Below are 11893 nucleotides of genomic sequence, written 5' to 3' on the forward strand. Positions count from 1 at the left end.
AGGCACACCTGGCTTGGCAGCATCATCCCCCAGTCCATGGAAAAGCCCTGGGAGCCCAAAACAGGCCCATAGGAGCTTCTGGGAAGAAAATGAACTCCATCCCAGCCCAAACAAGTACACCCAGGTGCAGGTGGAGCAGTGGATTTTCCAGAGTTGTCCCTTTTCCTCTCAGCATTGTTCCATGGAAAACAGAATGAAAAGCCTTTGGTTGTCAGAGCTCCACAAGATATGCTCTGTTTTCCACTACTCTCTCCAATTTTTGTCAGAACTGCATTCTCTGGCCATTTTGGGAAGCAGAACACCTGTAGAGAAGCAGCAATGACCCTGCTGTCATGCCCAGCCCTCCAGTGACTCCTTCCAGAGAGGCTCATAAAGGTTTATAAACCTGGGAGCTGTGCACACAGAGACATTTTATACTGTAAGAGGGGAAATTTGGATTAAATACAAGGAATAAATTCCTCCCTGTGAGGTTGCTGAGGCCCTGGCACAGGGTGCCCAGAGGAGCTGTGGCTGCCCCTGGATCCCTGGCCAGCTTGGACAGGCTTGGAGCAGCCTGGGGCAGTGGAAGGTGTCCCTGCCATGGCAGGGGCTGTAACTGGTGGTGCCTAAGGTCCCTCCAACCCAACCCATTCCATGAGTGGGTGGTTTTCATTCAGCTCTACGTTCCTGCACTCAGTGTCCAGCACACTGGTGTGGGATGCTCTGGGAAGGTGCCCTGGTGTGCCTTTAAACTTTGCTCTTCTACTCCAGTGTCACAGACACATTCTATGAAAAATCCATCCATTAGGATCCTTTCCTCCTGAGAAGCTGAGAGGCCTCAGAAACGAAATGCAAACAATGATTATCTGCTGCTGTGGAATGCAACAGGTGCAATCTTTGATTGGGCTCATGTGGTTGTTTTTTAATTAATGGCCAATCACAGTCCAGCTGTCTCAGACACTCTGGTCAGTCACAAGATTTCATTATCATTCCACTCTATTCCTTGCTAGCCTTCTGATGAAATCCTTCCTTCTATTCTTTTAGTATAGTTTTAATATACCTTTTTCTTTTAATATAATATATATCATAAAATAATAAATCAGCCTTCTGACACATGGAGTCAACATTCTCATCTCTTCCCTCATCCTGGGACCCTGTGAACACCAGCACACTCCAGGGTCTGCTGGCTGCATGCCTGCCCTGCAGTGAGTGCAGCAGCACCTGCAGCAGCGCTGCTGCCTGGCCCTGGTGCACCCTCGGGGCTCACAGTGCCAGCACTGACACCTCATCCCTTTATCTCCAGTACAGCACATTCTGCCACCAGCTCCTGGAGCCTGGGAGCATTTATCTCCTCTCTTCATCTTCTCCTGGTGGGAATGCAGCACTAATGGCTTGATGCAGCTGGAATGTGCTTTATGCACACCCTGGCACAATGTGCCACAGCTCTGCTCACACATCACTGCTCACCTCTGAGCCACCAGCCCACATTTTTGGTGCCATGTAAATACGTTTGTGCTTTTTCCTTCCACATGGCTGCATGCTGACACCCACATGGCCAAGGCCACTATTACCCTTGTGTTTCAGGAATACAGCTGGGTGTCACTGGGAGGGTGTTGGAACACCCTTGTGCTTGAGAATACAACCTTCAAATTATTTGCTCAAACTTCTGAATGCAGAGGGAGGAGAGTGTATGTCAAACTCTCTGTTACTGCAGGGCTGGAAGAAGAAATAAATGCATATTTCTGCCTGCAGTTCCTCCCTGAGCTGTTCCCTAGGAGAACTTTGATATTAAGAATCCCTCCCAGATTCCTGGTGACATTAGCAGTGATAATGGTCAATTAGGTGCACAGGTAAGGGAGCAAGAGTGATCAACAGAGATGCCAATTTTAACACTAGCAGGACAGAAGAGAATTAATTTTGCTGAGCAGAAAGATTAAGATGCTAACAGGAAAGGGAAGCGAAGGAAAACCTGGAAGCCTTCAAAGAAAGAGCTACAGAAAATATTTAATGCTGCTTTTTCAGGCTGGCAGAACAAGACAAATACATTTTCACCTGCTGGCTCAGATCTGACTCCTGATTCACAATTATATAATGTGCTTTGAAGCACACATTTTAAGCAGGGTCTGAAGGTAAAAAGATCCAGGGGCTATTGTACTGTCAGGGAGAGGAATGTGGTTTTGTGATAGAGGTGGGAATTTGCAGCAGGTCAGGTCCAGCTGCTCAGGGATTAGGTCAGTATCAGCTCTCAACACTGCCTTAAGGCAAATTGAATTTTTCACAGAAGAGTGAAAGATTAAGAAAGAAAGAAAAAAAAAAAAAGAAATCCCCAACCCTGGAACTTAACTAATCACCTGCCACTAAATAAGGCACCATGAACTACTCACCACCTCCACTCTGCTTTATACATTACTGCAATAATTGCATGGCACATTTGGTTGGAGCATTTCTAATCCTTGCAGAATAAAAGGGATCCTGCCCAGCTGTGCCTGTGCTGTGTTGGTGGGTGCATTTGAGTGCCTGGTGGTGGGCTCAGCCCGTGGAGGAGGTGTGGGTAGGCAGGAGATGAGCTCAGAGGGATGGAATAATGAGTGTGGAGGTTGTCCAGCTGGGAATCAGCTTTGTCTCACAGGGGTTTGATGCTCAGCTGTGAGATTTCAGAAATTTTGGGTCTGTTGGTTTGCATTGATGGGCAGGGGAGGTAAACAGGTCCCTGTGATTTGTTGCTTTTCCTTCTGTGGTGGAGTAACCCCAGTGAAATCCCACCTCAGGTGTTCCCAAGGAGTCCTGTAACTCCTGTTGGACCCTTGGCTTGACTCCCTGCTTGGCTTTAGCCCTGTGGGATGGCTGGGGTTGGAATGGTGTTCCTGCAGCACAGGTGTCTCTGTCTCCTGGTGAGCAGAGCCCCTTGCAGAAACCCTGCAGTGGTCACAGGCTCCCTTTGGCTTTGCTTAAAGGAGGCTTCCTTGAGGGAGAAGAGCCCAGGTTTCCCTCAGCAGACAGGGAAGAAAGCTGTAGATCTATCTTAGATTATGTTCTCCTTACTATTGAATTAAGAGAATGATGGCTCTGAGAGTGTTTGCTACTGCAGCTGCTCAGAGAAGCGTCTCTCCAGGGATCACCAGCATCAGGGCTGTTTCCCCATCTCTCTGCTGGCTGTGAAGAATCTGTAGATGGATTGTGCTTTGCTCCTCCTGCCCCTGGGGACTCTCTCTTTCCCAGACCTCCTCCCCATTTCTGCCATGCCTGTGCAAGGCCAGGCTGGGCACTGGGGGTGATTAGGGCAGGAAGAAGGAAGGGAAAAAGCCAATTGTCACAGTGGGGACAACAGCCTGGTGGGCCTGCAGGGAAGGAAGATCCATTGCAGCACCCTTGGCAGCAGTGCTGAAAGCAGAGTCTGGGTCTCAGAGCTCAGTGCCAGCAGTCAGGGGCTGTCTCCAGCTGTGGCTGTGCTCAGGCTGGGCTGAAGTGAAGGGTCCAGGCTGAGGAAGCTCAGCCAGGTGTGCCAGCAGCACTTGGGGCTCCTGCCAGGGTGCTGGGGACTCACTGAGCTGCAGCCTGGCAGGGCTGTGCCACTGCTGAGGGCTGGGACTGTCACCTGTGACAGGAGGATGTTGTACAGGACACAAATTAACTATTTCAGTTCTTCTTCTGCTTGTGAGCTCTGCAGATGGGTCTGATCCCAGGTGGTTCTGGTGACACTCCTGTTTGGGGGCTGCCTTGGCACGCTGTGGAAGGGCTCTGAGGGGAAATGGGTGATTCCCTCAGGGCAGCACAGCTGGAGGGCTGGGGGCTGACATCTTGAGAGCTTCATGCTGCTGGGGGCTCACTCTGCTGTGTGCTGGAGCCCTGGGAACATGAACAGGAGTGCTTTGGGTTCTTTTGAAATTCCCAGCAAATGGAGGTGTCCAGTGGCACTGGGTGAGGGGGTCAGAGGACAAATGAGGCTGTGACCCAGGGGCCAGCCAGGTACACATCTCCAGTGTCCCTCCTCCTGGCATTTCTGCCTCTTCCTGCAGCCCCCTGGGCAGGGGAAGTGTTGGAACTCAGGACATCCCTCTGGCTGTCCTGGACTGCCCAGACCCTGCCAGGGGGCTCAGAGACCCTGGCACAGAGCCCAAGACGTCTGTGACTTTGATTATGACCCATGGAGCAAATTACCAACCTTATATGAGGATCTGCAAGCGACGACAATTTAAGTAGAATGATAGTGAATTTATCACAAGGTGAAAAAGTAGATTTTGGGGTTCTTAGAATGGGGGTTCAGGGGCAAGATGGAGGGATCTGGGCATGTCCAGCCTTTCTCCTTCTTCTTCTTGGCCTCCATCTTCTGCTGTGATGTTGGCACTTTTAGATTGGTTTAGAGTAGAAGCTCACTGTCTAACATAGGTGATAGGTATTGGGAAGTTATGGTAAATAATGTACATGTAGTTTTTAGTATAAAAAGATAACACCAGAGTGCCTCTGTCTGACCTGCTGAACGGACCTCAGCTGGCCAAAGAAAGAATTTTATGGATAAGAAACAATAAACAACCTTGAGAATGAGAACTGAAGAGTTCTGACTCCTTCAACTGCTGGGCTGGGAACAGAGACTTTCTAACACATCTCAGGGTCACTGTGAGCAGTGAGAGAGCCCAAGAGAGAAGGGCTCATGCCTGCCCAGAGGTCATTCAGAGTCCTTGGTGATCTCTAAATTGGGTCCCCCAATCCATGTGAGAGCCCAAGGACACCCCATGGATTTTCCCCTCCAATGCTGCTGGGCAGAGGCAGTGAGAGCATCAGCTTTCCAGAAATAAGGAATTTATAGCATCCCATTAACTCTGTTAATTCTTGTCTTAAGAACTGCAGGAAGCTGCCTGCATGAATCAGTGAAAGGAAGCAGGAGAGGATTTTTCTCAATCCCTCCCACACGTGTGAACTGGGAGTGGGGCACCTCCAGCCTGCAGTCCCAGGGCAGCTCTGCAGCATCTCCCACCTGCAGCTGGGCTCTGCCAGCAGCTCCCAGGGCTTTTCCATGGACTGGGGGATGATGCTGCCAAGCCAGGTGTGCCTCCAAAGTGAGCTTCATATCTCTGTGTCCATGAGAGCTGCAAACTGGCTTTTTTTAAAATAAGTCAGACCTGAAAATTCAGTTACACTCTATGGGTGTATGTATTTTATTTATTTATTTATTTATTTATTTATTTATATTTATACACACCTGAGTGAGGACTTACAGCTCAGCACCCAGGGGAAAAGGCAAGATTTTGTCCTTTGCTCAGCAGAATTTGTATTTCAGGCATTATGAGGTGATTTATAAGTGTCCAGGCTGATAATAAGACAAAGCTTCTGTTGATATTTGGGAGCAGATTTAAACCAGCATTCATTGCTTTTGGAAACCTTTCCTTTTCCTACTGTATTTCAGATTTAGATGATTTTCCCCCCACTGTTTCATGGTCAGAGATAGGAATATAGAAGACAGTGATATTTTGACACCATGCTGATGTAGTCCAGGTATTAAAATTATTTGTTAAGAATGTGATTTAAGGCACAGCCAAGAAAATAATTTTACTGTGAATACTCACTGCAGCTTTAATAGATTTAATAGATATAAATCTGTGTTTCTGGTGACTTCACTGGTGCCTCACCCCCCCATATGCCTCTAAAACATTATTACCAAGAAAATTTATGACCTTACCAAAGAAGCTCAGCCACAGCATTCTGTGTTATATGTTATTTAGTGTCCCAATGTGCTGAGCAGGGGTTTCTGAGGAAGGGAGGGGTGGTTTAATCCCACACCTGAGGGCTTTGGTGGCTCTCTTGAGAGGGCTCCATCCCAGCTGACAGAGCTGGCTGCAGTCTGCTGGCACAAGGCAGAGCAGAGGTCTCCCACTTTAAACACTGCCCCTCAGGAATGACTTAGCACCAAAGCCAAAGCATCTCCTTAAAGCAAGGAGCAGCTTGTCCATGGCCAGCCATGGAAACAGCCACCCCTAATTCTCCCCACACTCCAATCTGCAGAACTGGATTTCTCTGATGACTATGAAAATACTGTAGCTCCTTAAGAAATAGATTAACCATCACAAATCCTCCCTTCTTTCCATCTCCTCCAGAATAATCCTTCTCCAAAACCTTTAGGAAATGAGTGGGGTTAGGCTTGCAGAGCCCTGGGACAGCCAGGTGCTGCTGTGAGCTGGCCCTGTCCCTCTGGGGTCTCTTTAGTCCCACCAGTTTAAGTTCTGCTGGTAACCAGCACTGAGTCATTACAGCATTAATTCTGCTGAGCCTTCAAAAGTGCTCATTTCAAACATCAGGGCTTTATTCCTTCACCTGTGGGTGGAATTAAAAAAAATTAATTAATGCTAAGCAGTTATCAACATTTAGCAGTGTCTTGTGTGCTTTGGAATAACTTCACACAGGGTCCTCTTACATTTTTCAATGGCATCTTCCTTTCTGCACTTGTGTTTTCCTGGGAGCTTGAGCAGTGTGGTAGCTCTGTGCTTGTCCTGGCTACTGAGCCAACACCTGGAATGCTTCCAGACTGAAATAAATGTTGTTTATGTAATGTAAGTGGCCAAGGCTCCTTTTTGGTAACTTCACCCCCAGTGCTGTGAGTTTTTATCCATGGACCTTTAGAGCAGCTGAATAACTGCATGGATAAATGTGGTTATTATTAAACAAGCAGCAGCAGTGGAAGAAGGGATGTTGGGCCTAGATAAGAACTTGAAATAAAGCCCTCTGCACTCTGCCTGGTCAGGCACCAAATCTTCTAATGGGAACTAGACATTAACAGCTTTATGTCTTGTAAAATGGAGAAGTATGTGAGGAGAACTCATTTGTGAAACAGCCATCATCTTGCTCTTTTTTCCTTTTTTTCTTGGTATTTATTTTTCCTGGAAGTTCATCTTTGTGTCAAAAGATATCACAGCCAAACTCTGTGGGACAGTAATGCCCATGATCAGACCAGGTGGTACAACTGTGAACCAGACTTTCAACAAGCACTCAGAATATCAGAGCAGGAAACTTCCAATTAATATTGATTAGAATCAATTTCCCCCCCTCGTTTTACATCCTGTAGGACAGTGTATGTTGTCATCATCACTTCCCCTGCTGCAGTTGTCATATTGATTTTCCCCTACTCATTAGGATTTCAATGAAGAAATGGTTTTTCATTTGCAGTGTAACATGACCAGGGCTGGTTAACTGGAATACATGTGAAAGCAATTAGGAACATCTTGACCTGCAATGGATGCAGAGCCATGCCCAAATGAACTGCTGAATGCACTGGGAAAGGAAAAAAAAAAACATTTATCTGCTTTGCTAAAAGCTCAATAAAAGTGGGGAAATTTGGGGGGGTTGCAAAATAAAACCCAAGCTTGGGGCAGGAGTGACCTGTGTGTTCCCAGGCCAGGGAATGGGGTTTGCTCTGTGTGTTCTGCTCTGTTAGGGTGTCTTGATACAACATTAAACCAGGTCTCAGTGGCCTCAGGGGGAAAAAAAGAATCCTGATGTTGCTTTTAGTGCTGTGTGCATTGTGTAATACTGAATATTCAATTGAGGCTGGATACTTTAACCTTGAGCCTGTATTCTGAATGTCAGGGAACTCTGATAAAGGGCTGAGTTCCTGCTGTCTCCTGATGTATCTTTTGGTGTTGCTTTGTTCTCATTCTCCCTGTTCTTAAATGCTGATTATTTAAATGTGAATTTGTGGATTTAAAGAGCAAAGGTATTATGTTCCTTTTTGGAAACAGTGGGCATGAGTGACAGGGGAACTCTGAGAACATAACCCAGGTTGTTTGAATGCTCCTGCTGCAGTCTTGTGTTTGCACAGCATCACCACTGTCAGGGCAGCTGACCAGCAAACCCATCCTCCTTCAGAGGAGAAATTGCTAAGCATGGACTATCTGTGTTTAAATCCCTATAAACCAGCCCTGACTCTCACAGCTGTAAGCCCAAGCTGCAGCTTTCCTTCCTCAGGCACTGCTAAAACTAACAGGGGAGCTTTCATCAACTGTAGAAACTGGATCTGGCTCTGAAAGATGGACAAAGGCTCCTGACACTCCTGCTGAGGCTTTTGTGCCTTCAGCTATCAAATGTGTTCTGTGCAGAGAGCACCATTAAAGATGCATGGCCTGTCAGGATCATTTCCCTGGGGCAGCGCTGCCCGGGCTGGCAGCAGCAGCTCCAGCATTCACAGTCTCCTTGTGCTCCTTTCCTTCCCAGATGGTCAAACCCTGCTGAAGCTGGCCCAGCTGTGAGCTGGCTTTGCTCAGAGCCAGGGGTGGCACTGCCAGCCTTTCACAGCAGCTCTGGGTGCTGCTCCAGGGACAAAGTGTGTGCTGGCTCCTGGGAGAGGAGCAGGACCTGGGTGAAGGCACCAGAGCCATGGGAGTGCTGGAGAGAAGCTCCTGTACTGGTTTCTCTGGGTCTGGATTGAAGGTATTTGGGGTAAATTATGTTCAGACTCAGGTGTTCATTGTTTCTTATCAGTAAAACAGTCTCACAACCAGGAGCTCTGCAGCTTTTCATTAGTAAGGCACAAAATGGCCAACATCTCTTGTTGCAAGGTCTTTTAAGACTAAACTATCTAATTAAGAAAGGATAGAGATTATTTCCTGTGCCATTCACAGTCTCTGATAAAATCCCTTCACCCAGGGTTTTTCTCCTGGGAAGCTGAGAAGCCTCAGAGAAAAGGAAAACAATTCTGATCTCATTTGCTTCTCCTGTGTTGTGCTCACATGTGGAATGTGTTTGGAGATTGTTTACCCACAGGTGATTGTTCCATTGCATTCTGCTGGGAGTTGTTTTCACTCTTTGGCCAATCAGGGCCAAGCTGTGTCAGGACTCTGGAGAGAGTCACCAGTTTTCTCTATTATCTTTTTAGCATTCAGTAAGTATCCTTTCTCTATTCTTTAGTATAGTATAGTATTCTTTAATATAATATAGTATCATAAAATAATAAATGAGCCTTCTGAGAACATGGAGTCAGATTCATAATTCTTGCCTTTGTTGGGACATTTCCCAGCAAATACAATAATTTTCCTTTTTTAACCCAATCACTGATCTCTGGAAGCCTGCAATGCAGAGTTTTCTGTCTAATTACAAAATGCCACCCAAACCCAGGAAGAAGAAGGAAGAAGAAGCATGAAGAAAAAACCCAGGACAACACCCTGTGCCCTCCATCTTGCTTCCATCCACAACACACTAAATATCCCCAAACCTCAATTTCTCACCAAGTGACACACCTACACTGCTCTCTACAATCTATTTCACACTTTTGTGGATTCCAGTCTGTCTTGAAGTCTGGGAAGCTTTCTCCATGGATGAGGGTCAAAGTCAGTGCTCCCCTGGGGGTCAGGGCACCCCAGAGCAAACAGAGAAATATTCCCTGTGCCCTAAATTTCCACATTCCTGAAAATAAACCCACCTGGGAACTGGAAGAGGAAGCACCCCAGCCAGCAGAACCAGGTGAATGAGCAGGCTGCAAGGACAGCATGGCTGGTTCACCTCAAGGGTTAAGTGCCAGAACAAGCCAAGGGCCTGAGGTTATGACTCCAGAAAAGTGTTTGCTGTTTTTCTGTTCCAGAGGGTTTTGAGGCCAAGTTTCTATGTGAGCTTGGATTAAAAAATACATTGCACAGTTGTGTATCTAAACAGAAATGCCAGGCACACCCTTAAACCCTCCAGCTTGTCAAATACCTGAATGCCACAGGGTATTTTGTGGCTAAATGTTCTGTACACTTACTGCAAACCAGATTATTGGACAATATTTGCTTTAACTGGGGAGAAAGCTCACAGATAATGACAAAGCACTGATGAGTTTCAAGTCCAGTGCACAGGAGATATTTTAATTAATTCCAATCAATGGCTGCCTAATAGAAGGTGGAAGGGCCTTTAATGGGACCAGTGTGTGAGGGTTGTGTAGAAAATGTCATGGTTTTCCTCTGGTAGTGCCCTGACTTTCCCTCTAAACCACAGCCCTCTGCAAAAGTGACATTTGCTTTCAAAAGTGTTGCTCTTTGTATTTACACTTAACACTGTTGTGTTCCTGTGATCAAGGGCTTTATTCTCAGACTTTTTTAACAATTAAAGAAACCAGAATTTAGAGAAATGAGTGGTGCTGCAGGTGTTTGAGGATGTGCAGACCCCACTTTGCAGGGGTACCAAACCTGGTAGCTCTGCTCTGGGTTTCTGTGTAAGTCTCTGCTTTCTCTGGGCACAGTTCCCAGGCTGGAGAACACGAGCATGGCAATTGTTTTCCAAATTTCCATCAGCTTTGTGAACTACAGGTGAAGGCCCACCCTGTTCCACAAGTGAATTATAGGCTGGGTGATTTCCTCAAGGCCAGAAACTGAGAGATTCAAGGATGCTATCAGAAGGGATAGTTGCAAATAAAATAGCATTTTCTCATCTAAATGCTAAAGCATCTTTCAGTAGCCCAGTGCTGAGATATTTTAGAAGCATCCTGCTGTGCCTGATGTGATATTTTCTTCCTAAAAGCCTTCATCACTGACACCAGAGCTGTCCAGAATGGCCTGGTTTCAGGTAGCCAGTCTTGTTCTGATTCACTGTTTTTGGAGACTGTATTTTGAGGTTCCCCTCCTCATGAGCAGCTGTGACCTTTAAAGCCCCTGATATGAGTCTATTGCCAATGTGGCAGTGCACCAGCAATGTTGTGCTTTCATGTTCTGGTCTGTGATAAACATAAACCAGCTTACTGCTGACCTTCAAAGTTTCCAGCCAGGTGCAAAGTTTGCACCTTGAGATGATCTGTGTGAATAATCTCCCCAAAATGCAGTGAAGAAGGTGAGTAACAACTGAAGTGCCATGTGAGGGTGAGAGGAAGGAAACAAGACAGAGCAGTGTAAAAGGTTTTCATCTCCCAAGCTATGGACAGAGAGAAATGCTTGGAGCTGTCTGGGTGGTCTTCCAGAAAGTTCTGGAGATGGCACCCACCCCACATGCTGCAGCAGGAGGGGGGCCCCAGCAGGGGTTGGAGGCACTGGAGAGGAGGTAGGGGTTAAATGTGAGATAAAGCCAGAGCTGCAGGGCTGTGCTGTGCTGCAGTGCAATTCCTGCTTGTCACTGCAGCTCCTGTGCACAGTGAGGGAGGAAACCACCTCCAGAGCAAATTCCCTCAAAGCAAAGCCCAGAGGATTCCATGCCAGGCACTCAGGTGACCCCACAGATGTGCTCACCTGACACCAGGGCACTGCTCTGGCTGCAGGCATCCCTGGCAAGGTGGGGCAGGCAGTGCCCATTCCTTCAGCCCGAGGATGAGGAGGAGCAGCTGGGACACAGCTTCACCCTGGGTGAGCAGGCAGCTCCTGACCACAGGGATTTTGACTTGTGACCTTGCAAGCTGTGGATCTTTGCCCACCAGCCTGTAATTTTTCCTTCCTGCCAAGGCTTGAAATCCTTCACAGGCTCTTTGTGGGTTTAGAGAGGTTTTCCTCTCCAGACCTGCTCCTGGCTCTTATGTCTGCAGGTGACCATGCTGGGAAAGTCCTGGTGTGACAGTGCAGCCTTCACTGCCTTGCTGAGTGCTGGGGCTGGCACTGAATGTTCTGCCTGCTGGGAGTTGGCCTTTGTGCCTGCACAAGAGAAGTGAGTGGCAGCCTGTGATAAGGGTGTGTTGTACAAATATTGGGGATTGATCAATTAATCCTTTTTCCTCTTTTGGTCTATTTACAAGGTACAAACTGCCACTGGCACCATCCCACGTCTCAGTTTTCCTGCAGTGGTGAGGATACACTTGGAGAGCTTCTTGGTGTGTTGAGAATTCCCTGTGCCAGTTCACTGCCCAGTTTGGTGTGGACTTTCCTGGTGCAGGTGATGTCCTCAAGGTCACAGCCCCTCCCACCAACCTTTGCAATGTTTTTTACTGATCTGAAGCTGGAGCATGAAATATCAGTTACCTTTGACTTTTCTTGCTACA

The sequence above is a fragment of the Agelaius tricolor genome, unplaced genomic scaffold (assembly GCF_023055355.1).
Source record: "Agelaius tricolor isolate 1412-34295 unplaced genomic scaffold, bAgeTri1.0.p SCAF_23, whole genome shotgun sequence".
NCBI classification, from domain to species: Eukaryota; Metazoa; Chordata; class Aves; order Passeriformes; family Icteridae; genus Agelaius; species Agelaius tricolor.